General features: G+C 37.3%; 1 protein-coding gene across 4 annotated transcripts in view; it reads left to right on the forward strand.

Annotated features, from left to right (window-relative positions):
- The window catches only part of rgs7a (regulator of G protein signaling 7a), a 63,521-nt gene that overhangs the window by 13,828 nt on the left and 23,963 nt on the right, over nt 1-25,730 (forward strand). The gene's annotated exons all lie outside the window — the stretch shown is intronic.

Raw genomic sequence — 25,730 nt, forward strand, 5'->3', positions numbered from 1 at the left:
AAAGCCGGGTAGAGAGAAACGAGGCTGGTGCGTTTGTCTCTACAGTTGTTCTTGTGTTCCGATTATAAGTTCAGAAACGGAGCCTCCCTTGTCTGTTGTCCTTAAGACGTTACAGTACTCTCTCAATATTGAACCACTTTAGTGCAAACAGAGACCATAGCCGCAAATAAACAGTCCAGAGATGGGTATTGGGAGACAGACTATTGTATGTATGCAGCCTAATTTGTGCGCAATGCGCATCAGGGGGCTTGTGTTTTACTTTCACTTTCAAATTCAAATTCGTGATCGCGCGTTATGTGTATAGGGAGCAGCGGTGCTGAGCGCATTCCACAAGATAAGACATTTCAGACGTTTAGTCTATGTTGCGCAACAAATCCTCTGCCATCGTCACGCGATCAGTGAACTGCGATTCGTGCTGCACTGATTGCGACGGCAACTCGTGCTGGATGAGCAGAGCATACTTTCACATTAGTTTACACCGCATTGCAAATTATTATGCAAATTATATTTTACACTGATTTTGCAAATGACAGTCAGCTTAATTTTCAAGTCACCAACCGATAGGGTATAAGTCGAATTTCATTGAACAAACCACCCAACGAAAACAGTATTTTTTTCAAAAATAAAAATGCTCTGTTCCAAATTATTATGCACAACAGAGTTTGAAAACATTGTATAGGTTTTAAAGAACTGAAAATGGTCATTTGTTGAATTTGCAGCATTAGGAGGTCATATTTACTGAAATCAAAAGTTATTTCAACCAAACACATCTTAACAGGGCAAATTACATGTTAACATAGGACTCCTTCTTTGATATCACCTTCACAATTCTTGCATCCATTGAACTTGTGAGTTCATGGAGAGTTTCTGCTTGAATTTCTTTGAAAATAGGATGTCAGAATAGCCTCCCAGAGCTGCTGTTTTGATGCGAACTGCCTCCCACCCTCATAGATCTTTTGCTTGAGGATGCTCCAAAGGTTCTCAATAGGGTTGAGGTCAGGGGAGGATGGGGGCCACACCATGAGTTTCTCTCCTTTTATACCCATAGCAGCCAATGACACAGAGGTACTGTTTGCAGCATGAGATGGTGCATTGTCATGCATGAAGATGATTTTGCTATGGAAGGCACGGTTCTTCTTTTTGTACCATGGAAGAAAGTGGTCAGTCAGAAACTCTATATACTTTGCAGAGGTCATTTTCACACCTTCAGGGACCCTAAAGAGGCCTACCAGCTCTCTCCCAATGATTCCGGCCCAAAACATGACTCCTCCACCTCCTTGCTGATGTCGCAGCCTTGTTGGGACATGGTGGCCATCCACCAACCATCCACTACTCCGTCCATCTGGACCATCCAGGGTTGCACGGCACTCATCAGTAAACAAGACTGTTTGAAAATTAGTCTTCATGTATTTCTGGGCCCGCTGCAACTGTTTCTGCTTGTGAGCATTGGTTAGGGGTGGTCGAATAGTAGGTTTATGCACAACTGCAGGCCTCTGGAGGATCCTACACCTTGAGGTTCTCGGGACTCCAGAGGCACCAGCAGCTTCAAATACCTGTTTGCTGCTTTTGTAATGGCATTTTAGTAGCTCCTCTCTTAATCCGATGAATTTGTCTGGCAATAACCTTCCTCATTATGCCTAAATCGATTTCATAATCGCACCAAGACAGATCGGTTTAAACGCGACTTAGGGTTAATTGCGATTAATCTAGCAGCCCTATTGTCAAGAGCAGCGAGAGATTTTCTCTCTTTTGTTGTTGATTAATATTAATGACACAGACAGCATCAGGTTTATTAGGCTGCTGTTACTTTAAGATCAAATGCATGGATCTAATATACTGTTACACGTGTTTTTTCTCAACTGTTTACATTCATTTAAGATATAAACGACTACAAAGATACTCGCAAAGACTGGCATTTTGTGTGTATTTGACTGTTCAAGCCAATGGCGAGTTCAGAAATGTTAAAGTGAGTGGACCTCTGTGAAATTCTATTAGTAAATGTAATATTAGTAAGTGTAGTATTATTTTTTTAACACAATAGGCCACCTGTATGCATACAGTGACATCAGCATTTTCTTTATTTTAATAGTTTTAATTTGAATCATTTTAATAGTCACATTTCTGACATTTCTAAAATCTCATTTACATTCCTATTGTCTAAAAAGCTCAAGGAACATGTAGTGTTGAAGTACAGAGTCTGTTCAGAGTCATTTAAGGAATATGTGAGTGTATATAATAGCTGTCAAGGGCTTCCACAAGCACACAGCATTTGAGAAGCACACATTGCTAAAAACTGAGTCACTCATCCAGGCAAACGTATATGCTCATAAATGTAAACGTGTACACACATGCATTTTGTAGTACTCCAGTAAGACACTTCTTCAGCTATTGTTTATAGCTCAAGGGCAGCATAAATTTCTCGCATTAAAGGAAGCTGAAGGATCTTTAGAGTTTCCAGCTATCACACTGTGTTGAAGATGCTCAGTCACACAAACTGCTCCTGAATATAATATAAAATATAATGTAAAAAAAATCTCTCTTCACTGATGGAGACACCAATCTGTTCCAACATGACCATCTCCACTTCTGCCTTCTTCTCATGCATAATTCATATCCAGACCAGCATGCCTCTTTTTTTTATCCCGCTGTACACCCTATGTTGAGTGACTTCTACAGTATCTCAGCCAACCCCTGCAAAGGGCCTCTATATGCAGTATGAGAAAACAGGATTGACTCAATCGAGTGTTGAATGGCTTGTCTTTTCTAATCCCTTCTTCTTGATTTAAGGAATGTACATCCTTCATTGGTGAAGTGGAGTTGCCATCGGTGACAGACTTATGACTCATCATGTGCTATCTTAACGCTCTGCGTACGCCTGTCTTCCGGCTGTTACGTCAGCGTGGTTTGGTGGTAACATATGTGCTGTTGGTGGGGGTTGTAGTGGGGAATGAGATGGAAATGAGGAATTGTCTTCCGGATGAATTTTTAGACTCAAAACCATGTTGCGTGACTGACACTTAAGCGGAGGTGCCATCTTCTCTTATCATCACATTTTAGGCCAGATTTACCAAACAGGGCAAATTAGCGTGAGAGCGCAATTACAAAAAAGCCTAGATGGGAGTGGAAAGTTCTGAGCATGATTTTCTGACGACGGCCAAATTAAAGAACACAGACACAGCCGGATCATTTCCATAATGATCAATACAATATACCAATTAGCGTCTGGTTTGAGGCATGCTTTTTTGGGGCGGTAAATAATGGCGCAATTGACTGGTGTAAACCTTAGTAAATCACTTTGCATGATTTGTTTAAATACTCTCCTCCCATAAATTTTGCGTCTGAAAGGGAAACTCCAACAAATGCATATGCAATAAGGTCAGGTGCAAAAATAAAAAAATATTCACTGCGTGTCTTTAGTAAATTCTGAAAGTAGTTTTTTAACGCCAAAAGAGGGTTTGCGCTGACGTAAGCTGTTAGTAAATCTGGCTCTAAGCATGTTCTTTTGACTGTTCTATGTAGCCTACTGTTTGTGAGTGTGTGTGCACGCATTTGTTTGATGCAACTCCCGTCTCAGATCCAAACATGATATGTGTGTATATGTATACATATTTTTTAATACAGTATTTATGCTTTCAAAAATACATATACAATATACCGTTCAAAGTAAGATGTTTTTACATTTTTGAAAGATGTCTCTTACACTCACCAAGGTTGCCTGAATTTTCACCAGCCGTTACTCCCAGTCTCATGATCATGTCACATGATCCTTCAGAAATCATTTGATTATGCTGATTTGGTAGAAACATTTCTTAATATCAATGTTGAAAACGGTTGTGCTGCTTAATATTACGGTGCAAACCGTCATATATATATATTTTCTTTCAGAACTTTTTGATTAATAAATGTAAAAGTAAAAATAATAATAATTCTTACTGACCCCAAACTTTTAAACGGTAGGTTATACATATTTTTTATGCAATATTTATGCATCCAAAAGTCATGTTTTTTGCAGTATAGAAATAGAACTTTGTCAAAGTAGATATTTATATTTATTTTGCTGTGACGGATTGAAGCACAATTTGCTCAAATTAGTCTATGTCATACTCTTGCTAATGGGTTAGGATGGTCGACAAGCCGATAAATTTGATTAGTCAATTAGCAAAATTGACTTAGCTTTAATATTTTAGCAGCTGTGCTTTAAAGGGGATGACTTTAGATATGCAACTTTTTGCAGAGGGTTCCGCCAAATGCATTGATTCCCTGATGACAGTTAACTCTCTCTGAGAAGTTGTAAATTAAATTGAAAGCCCTGCCACTACAGCCATTACAGCAGCACTTTTCCTAGCACCTAGCGCTAGTCTAGCGCCTTCAATAAAGTTCAAGACAATTACTGCCAGCAGGGCCTGAAATTAACACCCGACCACACGCCAAATGCGGGTGAATTCTGCAATTGGCGGGTAACACTGTCAATCTACCATGAGAATCGACCCTTCGCGGGGAGTTTGATTGACAGGCGATCTGGCCAATCATAATCCGCCGAATCCGCCTTTTTTTTGTCCGACAAAGCAGTCAGGAGAGTTCAACGTTGGAGGATTTGAACTTGAAAAAACGGAGTGTAATGAGTAAACCTACTGACATCTTTCCGCAGTTAAAACTACATTCCTTCTTATGTTCATTCATGTTTATTTGATGCTATAAATTAACTAGAAGGAAGAGATGATAGGTTCACGAGCAGCTTTAACTTGAGGCACCACAGCGATCTGTCAAGATACATTACAGAGCCACAAAACGGTATTGTCTAAATTTCTTTAAAAATGACAAAATTTTAACGTTGAGACTTTGTATAATATCAACAGTAACCACTGTCTTGTCTCTCAGTGTGTTGTCATTGTCCTCTCTGCTGCGCGATGTGTTTTTCATTGCGTGAGATCATGGTTTGGCGTGAGCGCGGTGTAGCTTGTCGGACATAGCAACAGAAACTAAAGGGCAACTGTTGTTCTTTGACATTCAAACGAAGTTGTATGTTTCGTTGGATTTTAGCTAAAAATGTGGCGGCACATTACTGGAGTAAAGAAAGCATCTGTGAAAGCAGCGCAGTTTGAGTGTTTCGGAACGTAACGTTATGTGATCGGAGAGAAAGATGAGGCCCTTCTCTGACTACGTTTGAATGTGTGAGTTGTATTAAACTGTTGGTGAGATGAGATGAGAATGCAACGCTGACATAGGCTACAGTACAATGACAGTTGCACAGATGTTGTGTCCAAATGTCCGGTTGCCTACCCGGTAACTTTACCAGTAATAACAATATTAATTTAGTTCTGCTTAACGGTTCCTGAACGCTGTAACTAACAGCTGCCCAGCCATCAACACAGCCGCGTGTGATTTGTTTACATACGAGCTGCACTAGGTCTATATCTGTATTCTAAGAGTTATTATTACTTGTATGGATCTCGTTAATAACTTGACAGCACTTAAATGTGTATTCTTGTTACAAGTTAAAGAACAAATGTTTGTGCAATTCCTTTTTTTTCACCTTTTATGAGGCCAAAAACAGTGCCACAGTGGACCTGCCACAGTGGCTGGTGGTCAAAAAAGTTAACTTCAGGCCCTGACTGCCAGTCTTCAAATTGTTTGCTGTGAGCGATGTTCTCGTTATTTTGCATGATCCATCTCAGGTTCATTTGACAAAGACACTGCTGTGCAGTAAAATATATTGTAGATTTACCCTATATATTTGTTGTATATTTGTCAGTTATCAAATTGAAGGGCTGAATGTTCTGGGATTAAGTCTGTGTTTTTTTTTTTTAATTGTTATTTTATGTACACATTCCAGCATCTTGCTGTTAAGCGCCAACTAGTTGTTCAGGCAGTTGACTATATGTAGTTTTGCACATCCCTGTTGACCTGTTTTAAGTCTATGAAAATTCAATGAATCTTTCGAATAGGGCTGTGCAAAAATATCGATACAGCTAACTATCGCGATTTATTTAATTTTTTTTCACGCTAGTGTATCGATATTCCAACCTCTAGTAGTATCGATACTTAAAAAAAATAATCATGTTTTAAACTGATTTAAAATGACGTTAGCATTTCATCAAATCCCAGTGTCAAACAACCTCCTCAGTTTCTGTAGATCGCTGACTCGCTGTCTACATTGCCCATACGTACATTCACATGGCCAATGTCTCAGAAGTATGTGGGAGCGAGCATGGCGGAAAATTTAAGAGCGCCTCCAGCTTGCAGAGCCAACGTGTGGGTGTACTTTTGTTTTTAAAATAAGTCAGGGAGTAATGAACAAGATGAAACAAATGCCGTTTGTAAGCTTTGCTAGGCCACACAAAAATGTTCAGGAAACAACCAACTTGCGTTAGGCTATCACTTAAAGGACAAGTTCGGTATTTTACACTTAAAGCCCTGTTTACAGATCGTTTCTGATGAAATAGAACGGTTAAGATTAAAATTTGGACACATGCTGCTGTCCCGAGAATTTTAGGTTTCTTTCGCTTTCCCCAAAACCTCTAGAATGGGTGTATAGGTGCACTGGAACAATCCTTCATAAAACGCATTAAACTTTCGTTTACAAAGACGTGAAACTCCCCGAGTGGTCAGGGGTGTTCACTGATATGCTCACACAAAAATCGCTGCAAAAGATGCTTTCCAACAGGTTTTATCGTAGTTTTTGCATTATCGCCACCAACTGGGCTGGAGTGTCTATTATTCAAGCTCTCAACGGAAGAATGTACGGGTGTGAGACGTTTGGAAAAATAGATCCACAGTTTTACAACGAATGGTAAAACACCTGTTGGAAAGCATCTTTTGCAGCGATTTTTGTGTGAGCATATCAGTGAACACCCCTGACCACTCGGTGAGTTTCAAATGCATGTGCATTTTTCAAAAAGTGGAGAGGGCGGTTCTTTTCTAAAATTCGGGAAAATCCTCCACTATACCTTTAATGCAGGCAGATCAATTATATTGTTATATTTCAGTTGACTATTTATTGACTATTTCAGTTTTATAAATTGTGGCATCTACATTTTAAGTGTTCAGTAACACAATATGCACTTCATACATTTCAGTGTGTTCACTGTTCAGTGACACTGTGCAATGCAAATAGCTTTTGAAAAAAATTGGAATCGAAGTTATTATTTTTCTGCTGAGTTATCTATATGTGTGCTACACATACCAGAATACCTCAGGTGATACACAGCAAGTTGTATTTTCACCTCTATTATTTTTTATATTTTTGTTTTAAAAAAAACGTTATCGCAGTATATCGCAATATGTATCGTATCGCAATATATCGTGATATATTGTATCGTGACACATGTATCGTGATATGTATCGTATCGTGAGCTCCTTGCCAATACACAGCCCTACTTTCAACAAATTTCTATCTGGAATTCAGAAAAACATAGGGTTTAAAAATGATGTTTTATTTATTCAATTGCCATGATGATTATCCTCTGACTAGCCATACTTGTCCACTGGAGAGGAGTGGGCAGAGCAAGAGTGAGGCTTCTATTTCTTTCTCTATGGGAGCTAAGCAGGAGACTTGAGGGATTGACAGCGGAGTGGAGTGGATTTAGAGTGGTGAGATCATCAATAAGTTGGGAAACATGCAGCTTGAGAGGGGAAAATTGTTGGCTGGCAATCAGTTGCTGTGAGGTGAAGATGTCTGCCATAAATGATCAGCTTATGAGTTTCTTATGGATTCCGTATTTGCATATTGCTATCATTAATTCAGTAGCTAGAGTGGCTGCATTAATGAAAATGCATTAAATTGACATTGTATGTATGCTTTGGGGATTTGGGAACATCTGACCATTTGTATTGTCACAATGTCACAAATATGCAAATTCGATTTGTTACCTGGTGCAGAATCTTCAACATTTCTTCTTCAATTATGTTCCCTTGCCCTTAATCATTGTGAAAGTGGGTATAGACCTGTTTCATTGATAGTACTGATCTGTTTGTTTGAACTGAGCTGAATTGTTTTGGATTGTGTGTAATGAATGCCAATAAGGGTCATAGATGTCAGCAAGTGCCCTACTAGTGCTGTCAGCTTGAAGGTCTGACAACATAAAGGATCCATGCCATATTGACGAGAATGTCAGCCAGCCAGAATACTTCAATATCTATACATGAGTGTTTGCTTCTTAACAGAGAGACAATCAGATAGGCATGTCAGTCAATTAAGTCTCATCTGTTGTTGTAGCCCTCAGGAGGCAAACAGACATTTGTTTATTTGAATAGATTTGTGGCAGCTTGATCCAAAGTGATAATCATTAAGCAAAGCTTTCGTCGTCTTTGGTGGATGTTCTTAAAGTCAAGGTGTGTTTGCAAACTACTTAACTTCCGTGATGTGATGTTTTTATGAGTGAAACAGGATCTAGATTGTGAAAAATTGTCTTCATATTATCAAATTAAGTAGGCTTGGCGATGTCAGTCGAAAAGGGAAGTTTAAATGTAATTAAATGTAAATTATTATGTTAAACCTTTATCTGGATGTTTCATGACAAGTGTAATTATATAGCCTGGGAAAACCCTGACGAACTTCCGGCAAATTTGAGATTTGCTCTGCAAGTCCGTCTGGCCAAGAGCCCATTCAAGCCCATTTCTAATTTTTCCAAATCGAGGCACCAATCACAAACGTTGAGGCGGGCTTTACACGATGACGATCGCTCTGATTGGTTTTAGGTCTATCCATTTGCTCCCAGAGGCATTTGAGCGACGTCCGTTGGTGACGCCCCTTTGGAAATGGGCTGTGAATGAACCTTCCCCAGACCCACTCTCAGTTTCGACTAAGAAGGGTCTGGTGTCAACCAGGCTAGTAATTATATGTAAAATTAAAATGTATTTATTTATTGGTCTGTGAAATCCAACCGTGAAATATCATAAATGGTTTTAATTAAGCATTGCTGTTATAGATAGACTTACACTCTTATTAAAACATGAATAGAGGTTTAATATATGATATACACTTACAGACACACATGCATTTAAGTAATGTTTAGATTGCTATATGAGAGCTATTAGTCCCTAAGGTGTCATTTAGATTGTATAAGTCTTCTTCCAGCAGGCAATTAGGACTATAGTACTCAATCACATTCATCTTGTGAAGTGGTTGAAAAAGTGACCTGTAGGTTAACCACAACAGGGAGCGATTTAAAGCAACTTGGTTCATTTTCAATGCACCAAAGCGATTTATTCATTCAAAGTAATCAAATAAATAAGATTTGTTCTTTGCATAGGCACAAGTATTCTCCATAGGCTTTACCAGTGTATGCTGCATATGATGTTCTCATTTCCGAATGCTTTAGCAATCGTTATATAACATACAGTTTTTTTCCCCCTCAGCATTTAGAAAATGAGGCGTATACTCGCAAGCTCATTGGCCAGCTCGTCTTGAACACGCATGTATCAGGTTGTTCAGCCTGTTGTGCATCCCTCCCTTCCTTTTCTTTCTTATCACCTCCACCGAGACATTCAGTCCTTTTTTCTCACATATTAAAGCTCTTATATGAAACCGAAGTCTCCATTCACCTGCACTCCCTTCCTCTATTCACTCTATTCTTCATTCATGTTTTTCATTCTGCCCTCTCCATCTGATCTCACTGCCATCGCTGCTGCTAATAAATTTTTTTCTAGCTACATGCTGAGATCACGAGCCTTGATTTGCATTAACTGCCGTTCTCAACCGGTTTTGCTTCAAAACACAGATTCTACATGGGATGCCATATGTTGTTTCAACACCAAATTTGTTTATCTTATTGGTTAAGTAGTTTGCTTTCCAAATGCCTCTTGAATCTCAGTGGTTTTATGCTCTCGGCAGCCAATGATTCACCTTATCCTTGCTGCAAGTGAACCTGTGTTTAATGTGGTGTAGGTTGTATTTTCATCTTGATATTTGCATAATTGGCTATAGTGTCAACAACAGAAGACATGAGTTTTGATAGACTATGCACAGTGTTATGATTATTTAGTTTTTACATTTGCTTTTAACAATCTTTATACGCAGTTGTCCATATTTCTGTAGCATATATAACGTAGTATTATTTATATATATATATATATATATGGAATATATAGTATTGCACATTCATACATTGTCTCATGCACGTTGTACAGCTGTACCTTCCACCAGTTCAGCTACAGTATGTGGCAATACAAGATTCTATTATATTCTATATTTACATTTACATTTGACATTTATGCATTGGGCAGACACCTTTTTTTATTGTGAAAAAAGCGATTTACATTGCATTCAAGGCATATATTTTATTAGTTCATTCCCTGCAGATGAACCCTATTCTACTCCTCATAAAATCCCAATCTTACGCTCACAAAAATATCAAGCAGCAAAAACTCTTGAGCACCAAATCAGCACATTACGTTCATGTGACACTGAAGACTGGAGTATTAGCTGCTGAAAAGTCAACTTTGCCTTCACAGGAATAAATTACATTTAAATTTTTTTATTAAAATAGAAAACAGTTATTTTTAATTGAAATAAATCACAAAATCACAATATTTCAGTTTTTATTGTATTTTTGGTGAAATAAATACAGCCTTAAGCAGAGAGTATACATCTTCTTTTTTTTACGCGTACGGTCAAACACATCTATACTTCATTTGACTCGTACACATACTCAGGCGTTCGACGCATGCGCAGTTTTGAGCAATCTCTCGCCACGAGTTGCAACCCATGGAAATATATTCGTATTCCTTCATGCTAGAGTTGTACAAATGAACCCTCATTTGTACAACTCTAGCATGGATATTTACATAGCTACTTTCTAACCTCTTCGCACAATCTCTCGTCTATGTAGGCCTCCATTGTCGCTGTAGCTTGCATGTTCTGGTATGTTCTGTTTGTGTAGTTTTTCTTTGACTACCTTGTGAATCGACGCACCAGGGCATGGTTGCCACCTTTTGGATAAACTAATTACTGCAAAAAAAATGTATGCGGTGCACGTACAGTACGCGTACACTATACTTTGGCCTTAAGTGAGCATAAGAGACTTCTTTCAAAAACATTCAAAAATTAATTATTCCAAACTTTGACCAGTGGTGTAAGTATCAAAAACCATTAAAAAAATAAAATGTTGTTCAATTCTTTTTTTTAGATAATGTTTATGGGCTTTTTACAGTCCCTCCAGTTTTTCCCGATTCCGCGATCGCTGAATACAACGCAAAATCAACAAAATGTCGCATTTTTTTGCGATCCTGCATAATTCCTAATTTAACCGCAAAATAATCACAAAAATGAAAAAGACCTCACAAAACATTAAATTATAATCACCCAATTGAAATATCTCTAGTTTAATTAAAGTTTCAATGCATTTTTACGTGGATACAGATGTTGCGGGAAAAGGGGAAACTCCTTTTCCTCGATTTACTGAAGCCTATAATGTAAAACGCATTTTGCAGCTGCACAGCTAGCACAGTGAGTGTCTGGCTCACTCATTGGCTGTGCTGCGGCAACTGCACATCCAATAGCGCGGGCGCCTCTGACGTGTGCGCCAATGAGCTAGCATCACGCCATTACACGTCAGAGCCCGCCAAGGGGGCGCGGCCTTAGCCTATATTATTCTTTTACTGTCTATGATATTAGTCCCCGAAAAACGCCACTTTAGCAGGTTTAACGACTGAAGCGACAACTTGCCAGGTTACTATAGTGTGGCCGGCTACGCAATACTCGTTCCCTACTCTCAGGGAACTGAGGTTACGATAGTAACTGAGTAGTTCCCTTTCGAACGGTCACTTCGTATTGCGTAGCTATACGCAGTGGGGACACCATGCAAAACGCTGCACTATAAGTAACTGGTTGCCTACTGCAGGACCCCTCAACTCAGGATTTACACACAGTTCTACAGTATAAATTACTACACCAGCTGTTAATATTTACATAGGTCAGGTAGAAAAATTGCCCATAGGTTGTTTTAAAAGCTAATTTGATGAGAATTTGATTAGACCAAAATAAACAAGCTTTATGCATTTTGTTTGTGATTTGTGTCATGTATGACTATTGTGCATCTGACATAATACTATTATGGTAAATGTGATGTCCTAATTATAAAATATAAAAATCGCAGATTTTTTCACAAATTTCTGGAAATGACCACCACAAAATCAGTCATTTTGATTGCAAAAATCACACACAAAAATCGCGAAATCCTGGAGGGACTGTTTTTATAAAGGCTTTTATTGGTAAGTACAGTGTCGAGTCAGTGACAGGAATATATTGAGAGGTAGAAGGTATTGGTGTGGGATCAGGTAAGATACAGGCTAGAACAAAACCTGCTCATGGACATCATGAGCACTACAGCTCCTATGTGTACCAAGCTCTGACTGTTCAATGATTTTATTGTATTTTAAAGCATTAAAGGCAAAGTGAAGATGATATAAAACAAAAGGCAATCGCATTGACATTTCTAGTCTGTATCCATTATCCTTGTTCTTTATCATTTCCTTCCTCGTACTTTGATCCATCTCTCCTCCCTCTTTCCTTAATTTTAGCCTTTTATCTTTTCCTTTGGAACAATCTGGCTTTTCCATCATCTCACTGTCTTTTCTTTTGAGTTTGAGCTCTCATATTTCTTTTTCTCTCTCTGCCATTTCCTGTATGTGTCACTGTTTTCTCAGATTCCGCCTATGATGGACTCTACCTGTTTTGGCAGTTAAACATGAAGAAAATCTGAGTTGTCACGCAGGAGATGAAGTGACTCACTGCCACTTGAGTGTGCAGAGCCGTTAGCACGTTATTGCACTGCTGACTGGGGTTTGGATTAATTAAATTCACAGTTGATTTCTCTGTGCACCTTTCAATCTAAGGTTATGAGAGTCTCTAATAATTTCAAAGCGAAGATAAAAGTCAGCATCAGCTTAAATGTTGGTTTGAGACAAAACTGTTGCAAAGTAACTGAAGTGCTGCTCTGCTAGTCCAGCTTCAATGTGCCAATGTGTGGATTTTTGTGTCTTATGAAAACCAATTGGTCAGTCAATGTTTTACTCATTTGCAATGCCTTTAGAAGCCATACCTACACCATTTGGACCAAAAACATCCTTCTCCATTGACGGACATTCAAAAATGTGCCGTCTATTAAACTTTTTGGTTTGTTTGTTTGTTTTTTCATCAAAATGTATATTGATTGGTAAATGTTTTACCAGTGCCTGTTTATTGTCATAGTTTAGTGCCAGTCCAATATCTGTATGTCCTATTATTAAAAAAAATGCACAAATTGAATAAACTAATACAATGCAGGAAGAAGCAATCCTTCAATCTTAAATACTGGAAACATCAAGTGCACACGTGATCTGTAAATCTTACAAGTTGCATTAATTGTCTTTTCACATCTAATTATGCCGTTTCTTTCTTTCTCGGGTGGCTCTTTTTTCTTCCGTTTTGAAAATTTGCACATTCAAATTTTCAGCATTTTAATTTGACTTCTTTGTCTCTAGTCAAAGCTCTTTTAGGTCGCTGGAATTTGTCTAAGGTGTTGGCTCATGTTCTGAGGGAACACATGACTTTTCCACCGTTGCATGCCGTATTTCAAATCTTATGTATTATTTTTCTGTGCCTGCTACCATAATAGCGAAGATAACATTTAGAATGGAAACCACTTGCACATATGGTGTCTTCCAGGGGAGGAAACGCTAGCGGAGTGTTTCATTATCGGTTAGGTTGCTTTGAGGGTACCTCTCTCAACATTACAATGAACGCTGCCACATACATCACACACAGGCCTCCAGAGAGTAAGCTGGCGAGAGCAAGAGAAAGGGAAAAAGAAACAGACAGCGGAGGAAAGAGGCGAGGGGGCGCTTATTGCTTCAATTGATTGTTCTATAGTTTCTCCACAGACCTAAACTTTCTTCCAGGTTCCACAGTCTATAGTCCACAGTAATGTAAATGTCCTCCAAGCCCTGCCTGTCTGCATTGATACAGCTTGTTCTGTGATGAGGATCCCTGAGTAACCTGAGGAAATCTCATCATCTTACCTTGCCCCCCTTCTATCGATTTGGGGCTGCTGGAGCATCCGCTAACTGCCAGTCTTTTCTGGACTTTTTTGCTCAGTCTCTCTGACACCTTTGTTGAGAAACAGCAGGCATGCTTTACTCTGGCTTTTAACAATTAACGTCCCCTTCTGAGCAGTTTTGAGATATTGAGTTTTAAAGTTTTTGCATTCGACTGTGTAGAAAGAACCTTTTTATTTTCTAAATAAAAAGTTCCAAAATGTACACAACTTAAAAAACAACATCACATAATGTAAAGAAGTGGTCACAGAATAAGAATATGTGAATAACTAAATTTTGACAAAAATGTCAGATAGAACCTTATAATTCCAAGGGGACGATTATAGTCAAAGTTGAATAAATTTGAACAGAACTTTATTTGTTTAATAAAGAGAACAGAAAGTGCATTTGAAAAAGTCTGAATCAAGAATATGCCTGGGTTATATTTAACCCCCAAATTATAGGAAAGTAAAATTAAATTAAATTAGCTAAAATATTTTGGACCATTAGGTTTTTTTTTGGCATTGTGAAATTACTTAGTAATGATGTATACCAATGATGTATAAACTTGAAGAGACACTTAAACCTATGTATTTTTTATCCAGATATCTGACCAGTTGCACAGTGAAATTAAAGATGAAAATTTTACATTTTATTTTGTTTCGTTTCGTTTCATTTTGAACTTTTCCGCTGACCACCGGATGCTGTGTTTAATTAAGTGGTTTTTTGTTTTGTTTTGTTTTGTTTTGTTTTGAACTTTTCCGCTGGCCACTGGATGTTTTATTTAATTTAAATTGTTTTGTTTTGTTTTTTTTTGTTTTTTGTTTTTTTTTGTTTTATTTCATTTAGTTTTGTTCTGAACTTTTCCGCTGACCGCCGGATGCTGTGTTTAATTTAGTGTTTTTTTGTTTTGTTTTGAACTTTTCCGCTGGCCACTGGATGTTTTATTTAATTTAATTTAATTTAATTTAATTTAATTTAATTTAATTTAATTTAATTTAATTTAATTTAATTTAATTTAATTTGTTTTGTTTTGTTTTGTTTTGTTTTTAGTTTTTTAGTTTTATTTCATTTAGTTTTGTTCTGAACTTTTCTGCTGACCACTGGATGCTGTATTTTATTTTATTGATTTATTTTGGTTTTGTTTTGTTTCATTTTGTTTTATTTTGTTTTTTACTCATCCACTGACCACCGGATTCTGTATTTTATTTTTATTTATTTATTTTGGTTTTGTTTCTTTTCTTTTGTATCTAATTTTCTTTGAACTTTTCTGCTTATCCCTTTGTGGCCCCCTTGGTGTTCCCCGATGCTAGTTTAACAACCCCTGCCTTAAGTGACTTGACTCATTACATTTGACTCATTGCAGTTACTGCAGGCGGATCTAGAAAATCACGATACTGTTGGATTTCTTTAGGGCCTGTTCATTTGTATGCTTTTGTGCATCTGCTACACACTGTGTGGCTTTGCTAAATGTGTGCAGTGCACAGGATTTGACTCAAGGCCAGTGGATGGTCATAGTGTTTAATAACACGGTGTTGTGGTTTATTAAACTCCTCCGGAACAGCCTAACAGAGAGCAGGTAATTTGTATGCATTTCATCCGGTCTCCCTTCTTTTCAACAAGCGCTGGATGAAAGTAATCTTTTGAAAGTCGTTCTTTTGCTTTTACAGTAAGTGGTCAAGATCTTTGTTTTGTAACTACTATCATTTATTAATGCTAAGATGTTGAATGTTGCTGTACAGATGTTCCAGTACATTAATAAATGTAATTTTCCACATAATAATCATTCTCAGTTGGTGTAAGCAAGAAGCTCATCACAATGCAATCCGGCTGGTGAGGACAAAGTCTCTAAACGCTTTGTTGTTATTCAGGACACACGTGTGGACACAAAGGGCCAGAGGTTCTTGGCTAAAAATAGTGCTCACTCACTCCTGCTTTTCATTAAAAATGTTGTCTGTTTTTCTTCTGTTTATCCTTCTCTTCTTTCCTCTTGTTATTTCCTTGCGTTTGCATACCTCTCTCTATCTAGCATGTATTCTTTCTTTCTTTTTTTTTTACATGTCCTGAATGTTGTTTTACTTAAGGGGACACGTCAACGGTTCAGTGGCAGTTGGTTACAAATGGCTGGCATTGTTTATCTGCTCTTCTTCTCTCTGTATTTACCTTGTTTGTCATATAGAGAAACATTTTAACCGAAAGTCCAGATTTTTTTTTTTTTTTGAATTTTGAAAATTTGAATATGTAAAATTATTGTCTTTTAATTATTAAGCTGACACTGTCTCTTTTTTCTACTCATGTATGATGTAAAGCTATGGTTTCCATGCAGATTTACAGCCAATAGAAAGCAAAATTGTATTTTATTATTTTATTGTATTCATGCAAATTAAATTGATAACTTCTTTAATAGACCTAATCCAATGTTCATTGGCTTCGTCCAAAAATGTAGGCAGCTGACTTGTTGCCTCACTGCCAAAGGACTTTGTGGGCAGAATCACATATTTTACATTATCACAGCACCTCTCTTCCCAGTTTAGCCCGAACGCGCCATTTATTTCCGGTTTCGATGAAGCCCCTCCTTCCGAAATACGAAATGTGCTGTGATTGGTTACCCAGTGTGTTGTGATTGGCATCGCTTAGCGCGTATTCAGGAAATGTCACGCCCCTTATCATAACCACAAGCTCTACTCAGATGAAAAAGGATTAAGGATGGCGTCAATTTCAAACCAATTCAAGCCCGGTTCAGACTTAAAGGTGCACTGTGTAATTTTTAGCGGCATCTACTGGTGAGGTTGCGAATTGCAACCAACAGAAGTTATGGTGGCCGCCAGGAAAAATGTCATTGTCTGAGATAGCAGAGAGTAGCCAGTTAAGCAATGAGGTTTCTTTACAAAGATAAATTAAGAAATTAGGTTGACTTAATTATTCAGCAAAACGATATGTTATTGCGAATATTATTGGTACTTGTTAGGGCCCGAGCACCGATGGTGTGAGGACCCTCTTGGAATTGCTCCATTTATTTCATCATTGTGTCAGTATTTTATTTGCTGACTTTAGCTAGCTTCTTTGCACAAAGAACAACAATAGTGACAAAACGGTTTTGTCCATTCAGGGCTACTGTAGAAACATGTCGGTGCAAAATGGCAGTTCAATGTAATTTCAATGTAAGGGGATCCGCGGAGTATGAAGATATAAATGGCTCATTCTAAGGAAATAAAAACATAATGGTTCATTATGTAAGGTCTTTATACACCACTGAAAACATAGTTATGTATATAATATTGCATTTCTTTTAACAGTTCCTCCTAAATATTACACAATGCATCTTTAAGAATGTTAACAAACAAGAGGATCCAGAATGGATTTCATGCATGGACTTTGCAAGCACAGAATTTACAGGAAGTTTCAGAGTGGTATGTTTATTTTTTTCTTTCTTTCTTTCTTTCTTTCTTTCTTTCTTTCTTTCTTTCTTTCTTTCTTTCTTTCTTTCTTTCTTTCTTTCTTTCTTTCTTTCTTTCTTTCTTTCTTTCTTTCTTTCTTTCTTTCTTTCTTTCTTTCTTTCTTTCTTTCTTTTTCTTATACATTTCATCATGTTTAGGAACAGTGTTTAAAATAAATTTGATCAGCCTTATAGAAAGGTCAAAATAATGAGTTTTGGAAACGGGTTGGAAAAAACAGTGTCTCTTTGACATAGTGACAACCTCTCCTGATTCTCTCAACCAGGCCTTGTCCCCTTATTCTGTGGACGGAGATTATTTAAATGAGTAACATTGGGACTTCATAAGATCTGGATAAAACACGTTGTAGTCCAAACGAGTCGTTCATTGTAGTTCTTGGAAAGTGGATTCTGTTATATAAAATATCTCTCTTTGTAGAGGACATCTTTTTAATGCTCAAACAGCAACATTACACACTAACTAAAGTTGAAAAAGTGAAAAAGCATAATAGGACCCCTTAACTGATCTACAGCAAAATAGAGAGAGCTTTGGTGATAACTAAGGAAATATTTGATTACTACAATAGTAATTTCTTTCTAGAAATGACATCAGATGTGGTAAACGTTGGTCAAAAACATACATTTACACACAAACTGGCCACCAACCGCAACTTTCACACGCCATCTTTATTTTTAGCTCAACTGTCATAGAATGGAAAGCACAGGATTGTGGGATATCAAATGCAGCGAATGAGACATCTATGCTGCCTTGAAGGGAATCTCAGGAGACAGGAAGTGAAGCTAACATTGGATTCGGACGTGCCTTGACGCCTTCCTACCTTGGAATGTACTGTATCTTCCGAAGGCAGCATTTTTTTAAGCTTTCGGACGCAGCCAATGTTCCAGAGTCCAGTGCTATGTGGTATAGAGTTTTTTTAGAGGTCTTGTCATGATCATTCTCAAATGTTCAATGTCAGCTAAAGTGCAGTGGAGAATTACACGAAAGTAGGTTATTATGGGACATATTTATTTCAGCATTCTAAATTAATGTGTGTGTGTGTGTGTAAAAATGTTTGGTAAAAAGCAGCAGGTGGGTGGTCGGATTCATTTTCTGCGGAATCGTATTCTTCCACAGCTGAGTCAGAACACCCACTAAAATCCCTCCCACACATGCTCTCATGGAAACAGACACACACACATGCAATCACAGACAAACAAAAATTCACAAGCACGCTTTACACAAAAATACGCAAAACAGAGAGCGAAGAAAGGATGAATAGGGCTGCCCTTCAAGTCTGTCTGCGCTTGGCCTTAATTCCTTAACGCACAATTCCACCCCCAAAGATGATGATTATATCAGCCAAACATATTACATAAAACCTGTTATAACCAATTATTAGATTGAGGCCAGGGGCAGGAATTTTTGCGCTACACTGCTTACACCAATACAGTCAAAATGAGGAGGTGTGCGAAAAGTACAGATGAAGAAATAAAGTGATGGAGAGTGAAAAAAGGCTAATTGTTGAGAATTGCATCTTGGTTTGTATTGCTGTATTTTTTTATTTAGTGTGTGTGTGCGTGCGTGCTGTTCAGGTATTGCCAGGGACAAAATGTCCCCACGAAGATGGCAATACCAGAAATCCTTGACCTTGTGGGAATTCTTTTTGGTCTTCATAAGGAAAACTGCTTTTAAATCATATTAGATTAGTTTTTTTGAAAATGTAAAAATGCAGAAAGTTTTCTGTGATGGGTAGGTTTAGGGTAAGTGAATAGAATATACAATTTGTACAGTATAAACATCATTATGTCTTTGGAAAGTCCCCATAAAACATGTAAATCCAACATAGATTACCATGTTTTATAAGTTGCACATTGCATTTTACCTTTTCATTATTATTGGAACACAAAGATGAGGACGTTATGGGAAAAAACTTCATAGGGTGATCGGTGATGGTACCAGATGTTAACACCATGATATTTTATGGATACCATGGTACTGAATGATTGCCAAATTGCAATACCATGGTACTTTTTGTTGGAATTAAGGTTATTATTGCCATCTTACATATAGAAAATAACATGTTAAGTACATGTCCTTAAATTAGGTACTGCCATTGTACAATGTCCAAAGTTAATACCATGGTATTGCTTTTAAGTGACACTTTGCCATTTAACTGTTTGGCATTTTAGAGCAAAAAGAGGGATGTTGTTGAGGAAAACAACAGTGATTGTCAAATAATACCATGGTATTTATATACAATTTATTCAAATACAATTTTTCTAAAATTACCTATTTCAAAAAAAAATTTTACTCTAGTCTAGGGTACTTCAACCATCTGACATTTAAAAAAAAATTTGTAGTACATCTCCGAATCTCTGGTAGTACCAAGACACATTGCTGGTATTAATTGGAATAAGTAAATACCATGGTACTTTGATATATAACATGGTGAAATTGATTTACCATGGGATTTAAATCATACTGCAAGGTACAACAAAGAATATCAAGGTATTACTATGGTTCTATGTGCAAAATACCACGGTAGAACCATGGTAGTTTTGAAAAAAAAGTCAAATATAAGTGAAACCACCATTTACCTGTTCAGCATTTTTATAGCACAAAGAGAAAGACGTGTTATGAAAAAATCCCTGACAGGAGTGTGTGTGTGTGTGTGGGAGAAAGAGTTATACAGTGGGACCCTTTAAAGGGCATCCTCAAGCTGTGTGTGTAGGGGGGAGAAGCATTAGCTTACTAAATATGATTTATATTATGCATAATGGAGAATGCACTGCAGCTTTTGGGACTGTCTTTTTTCTAAAAATTTTACAAAAACACTCTTGTGCGTGCAGAAAGTGGAAAGCGCGTATGTGTGTATGCCATGAGCATGGCTGTGTTTCACTTGTTTTTGTGCACACATTTGTGCATGTGTACGTGAGAACGAGAGGGTTGTGCGACGCTACATTGGAAGGATAATGTCATATAAACAGTCTGATTTCAGCTCACAGGCGAGTTTAACACTGAATAATATCCTCCTACCCCTTTGATAGTAAGTGTTTGTTTGTTTTGTGCACATTTGTGTTCTCATGACAGAATGTGTGGCCTTTTTATGTGATCGTACGGCATGTGTTGGTGTGTAAGCGAGTGAATCAGCGTGTGTGTGTGCAAGCAGGACTGGAGCAAGACTTCAAAGCCACTCAATCAGTTGGAAACTTTAGGTGTGTGTGTGTGTGTGTGTGTGTGTGTGTGTGTGTGTGTCATCTCTCTTAGCAGATAGTGTGCTCTCCTATGCTGAGAAGAACCACATCATGTTCTCAGTGAATAACTGAGCAGTGCTCTCTCTGATGTTGAATATTCAATTATGTGTAATGCTGTATTGAATATTCATGTGCTTTTTCTGTGAAAGGGCACTCATACCTTTGGTCTTTAGTCTCTTTAGTCTCTTTAGTCTTTAGACGGGTGCTGGAAGGCCAAATATACAGTATAGGGTGTGTGTTTTTTTGTTTTTTTTATTTCATCTTAAATATATTTCAGACATTTTCACGTTACACTCAACTGTGGCAGACAAATAAATCATTCAAAAGATTTAGCAAAAAGTTGCTCAATATTTTGTTTTGTTCATTTCCATATCACTGAAATTTGATCTTTTCGAGGCAGACATTAAGTGAGTTCAGTGAGAGAATGCGCTGTGTTTTTAAGATGTTTTAAAGTAGGTCGAATTTGAAAGTCCCCTGCCTTCTGTTGCTCTCCATTTTGCGTTGTCCTTAGTGAACGGCTCCTGACTCATTCTGTTCCGCTTGGTCTGGTGAGGCGCTTTGCCTGTAGTAACAGCTGGGGATTTAAGTGGAACTTTAAGTTTGAACTGCTCTGATGGGGATTCTGCGCAATAAATAACAAACTAGATTTTGTTTGAAGTTGAGGATTGGCAAATTAATCCTGTATTAATCTTGCTTGATATATTACAGCTGCACTACTACAGAATTTTGGCCTCTCTATCACAGTCTTTGGTTAAAGGTACACTGTAGTTTGAGTATTTTATTAGCTAAAATCAATGTCTTTATTCATAATTATGTCCTCATTGGTGTAAAATTACCTCTGCCAATGATCTGACTTATCCTCGTAAGCGAAGAATTTCTTATCTTTATTTACATTGGACGGTAAGTCCAAGGAGGCTTCCATGTCGTTCCACCATTTTGAAAAACTATAGCAGAGAGGGACAAAAAGCACTAGCCTACCTCAGCGCGTTTACACAACGTGTTTTCGTTCAGAGCCAGCGTCACGTGACTGAAACCAGCTGAAACGAACAAGGAGATCAGTGAGAGGCGCTTGTTACTGCCCTGACAAATTTTAAAGGCTTCACTGCACGGTACTTCACAATGCAGGATCATACTTATGCCGAGCCACAGGAGAAAAAAACGAAATAACGAACCTCATCACCCGAAAGAAAATTCGATGAAGTGCTATTGGAAGACATGTTGTCATAGCTTCTTGTTACATAACGGCTACCGTAGTTGCAACACGCATTTGAAAAAGCGAGGCGCTAGAGAGCACTATTCGTTTGAATGCAAAATACAATTTCACCGCTAGATGGGAGAAATTCCTACACAGTGTACCTTTAAGAACACAATATTGCATGTTTCTTGCGGAGAATTTCTTTTATGTTAGTTGCACCTTGACACTTCCACCTGGTTAAAGGTGATCAACATATCAGAGCTGATGTATCATCCAGCAATGGAATTTCATTCATTTTTAAAGCAAAAGAATCTTCAGGAGTGCTTTTTCATTGTATTAATTTTTTCAAGGTCATATACATAATATTTGTTATTTTTTTATTTTTTTACATATAGAAACTTGCTATCCTTTTAACCACAAATGACCTTTAGCCAAAGACCTTTTTAAAAGTAAAAAAGTTAAAGGTATTGCGGAGGATTTTCTTTTTCCGGGTGGATCATCAAGACTATTGGTCCTCCTAGTTGTCAATCATTCTGGTGATATGTTTACGTAAGGCCGTCGTACGTGCTCGTCCCTAGGTAGTTTTCGCTTTCTGCGCATGCGCACTTTCGGGTGTATGTGTGTGGTGAGCTACGGTTTCAGCCATTCATTGAAGCTCGCCTGTTCTCACTGGGTTTTTTCAAAATGTCTGAGGGTCGCAAGAGAAAAAGTGTCTACGAATTGTATGACAAGAAGAGAAAGGCCTCTGAAGAAAGAAACAAGACCAGAGTGTTTTTGGGGGAATATTTCACACGCTGGCGTGCGCTAAAAGCGTTAGGGTTAGAGTTAGATTTGCTAAAATTCGGGAAAATCCTCCGCTATACCTTTAAGTTTAAAAGTTTTTGGTAAAAAGATCAGGGTCCTTTTGGGAAAGTTAATGACATTGATAACACGATAGATACAGTAAAAAAAAAATACAGTAAAACAGTAATATTGTAACAAAATATTTTTTGATGAATATAAAGTTCAAAATAACAGCGTTTATTTGAAATAATTTGTAACCTTATACATTTCTTTGTTTACATACATTTTCTTGTTACATTTGATCAATTTAATGTGTCCTTGTTGAATAAAAGTTTCTTCTTTTTTTTTCTTTTTTTTAAAATCTGACCCAAAACTTTTGATTGGTAGTGCGTGTACGCTACAGTTTGACTCATTGCCATCCTAAAGTGAGTGACAACATCTGTCACAACAACCGTATCATTTTTCTTGTCTGTTTTCCGTTTCTCTGATTTTCTCTTTTTTAAACATACACTTAAAGACATCAAAATCATTCTCTTTCTGTCTCTTCCTTGGCTGACATTTGTATGTGATGTCATCATCTCCCCGGTTGCCTAGGAAACAGGGGGGGTGGGTGGGGGGGGGGTGGCTATAAAATGAGAGACAGGGGATGAGGGGGAATGAGCAGAAGAGATCTAAAATTCAAGTCATTCCTGCAACAACCTTGTCTGCGTCCGACCACTAACACTTCCTCTCTCCTCTGATGCAAAATAATCATCAAAAGACACTCACCAGCAGTCTGAACTCCAGCTGTCTGCTACACACACAGAGAGAGAAGTGTGTTTTCAGAGCTCAGAGTCGCAGGGTTAAACATAGAGGTGGTGTCATTGTGTGTGTGAGTGTTTTTCTTTGTGTCTGTCTCTGTTAATTAGCTGGTGTGGAAGATTTTGGAGGGAGTCTTTTGTTTTTTTGTTTTTTTGTAAGTGCACACTTGTGCTTGATGAATAAGGACGCTTTGATGTGATCCCTATTTGATATAACTGCTGTGTTAATAGAGATGCTTTGCTTTGTATCTGAAAGATTATTCCATGTCTCCTGTTGCCACACTAACTTCATTAGCATATTAGCGGACTCTTAACAAAACATACCATGGTACATTTACATTTACACTAGGCTACCATTCAAAAGTTTGGGGTCAGTAAGATTTTTTATGTTCATTTAGTAAGTCTCTTATGCTCAACATGGCTGTATTTATTCGATATAAAATATTGTGAAATATTTTTACAATTTAAACGAGGTAATCAGGAACCAAGGAAACCGGAACTAAACAGAGCAGGACAATAGGAAATAAAGGAAGTCCATAATCGTGACACATTTTCTACATTATTTTTTATTTTTATTTTTTTTATAATGTAAAAGTCTTAACTGTCTCTTGATCAATTTAATGTGTGCTTGCTTGCTGAATAAAACCATTTCTTAATTTAATAACAGTAGTGTATTGTGGCAATTTTATTTTATTTTTTTGCACAAATACCATATTAATACCACCTTTTTTGGACATAACATGGGAATATCATAGTTTTTGGACTTACCATGAATATGGGAATCATTCAGTAACATTTATACTTGCGTTTATTTATTTAGCTGATGCTTTTATCCCAAGTGACAAATGAGGAACATCACAAGCAATTTGTCATAAACAAATTGGGTAACATGGTATTACTATCCGATACCTGAAACTAATTTTAATATCGTCTGTAATAAGATATTTAAACTGGAACGTAAATTAAATCTCTGCCCTTATCTCTTGTTTTCCACTGAAAGCATGAAAGAAAATTTCCACTGAGGAGTTTGAAGCCAAACCAAGCTATTGCTGTGCAGTTTAGATTAGATCCAAAATAAATGTTGAATGTCTTCATATAGGAGATGAGGAGGCAGCAGCTCTAAAGGCAACTACTTTGGTATGCAAAGACTGTTGATATATCGAAGATGTGTCAGGATTGAGGGCAGGACACAGTCTGCCATGAGTCAGTGACAAAGCTTAGTCATTTAGTAAATGAATAATTGAGTTGGCCATCATTTCCAAGTGTGTGAATTGGGATGTACTGGATATTACAGGCTCAGTGGCGATGACCTGCTCAAATCCAAAACCAAAAATAACACATTTATAGTTGGGATTAAAACCATTTAATTCATATTCTGAGGTGAATTTATTTTAGTCCGTATTTTAGCCTCTGGCTTTAGTAGTGTGTTTAATGTCTGTTTACTTCACTGTTTGATATCTCTCTTCTGGGCAACTGATCTTCTTGGCTTTTATCAGTCTGTTCTGTGATTGGCTGCAGCCACAGATGTGTGGTGGGCACAGATGTTTGATCCCTGGAGATATATCGCCACAGGACATTTTGTTTTGAGAGAAGTGTCTGTGTAAATGTTCCAGGTATGCTGCTTATTATATTAGGGCTGTCAATTGATCATGCACACTGATCCATATGTATATTGCATAATTATGGATTTTTTTTAAGGCTGAGGCTCATGTTTGAATTCACAGCCCACCTGCTGCTACAGTCAGTGCACCTCATTTATTAACTATTAAAAAAATACGCTTTTGTAATAGTCTATCTAATGCTATATATACAGTATAAAGACTTCAGGTCAAAAGTTTGGAGTCTGTAAGATTTTTTTTATATATAATTTAAGTCTGCTATGTTCCCCAAGGCTGCATTTATTGATCACAAATACAGTAAAAACCATTATATTTTTTCCAGGATTTTTTAAAAAAAAATTATGAATAGGAAGCTCAAAAGAACAGCATTTATCTGAAAAAGAAATCTTTTGTAACATTATAAATGTCTTCACTGTCAGTTTTGATCAATTTAATGCATTCTTTAATAAAAGTATTATTCAGTTCTTAAAAAACGAAATCTAACTGACCTTTTTGAACGGTAATATATATATACTAGAATAGAATGATATAATATTTTTTTATTATCTTGCATTATTTTATAGATTTTTATAGAGCAGATATTTGTATATGTGGTTTAAAAAAAGTGACATGACGTGAAGGCCAGAAATGGT

This window comes from Rutilus rutilus, assembly GCF_951802725.1.
Source record: "Rutilus rutilus genome assembly, chromosome: 21".
Taxonomy (NCBI): Eukaryota; Metazoa; Chordata; class Actinopteri; order Cypriniformes; family Leuciscidae; genus Rutilus; species Rutilus rutilus.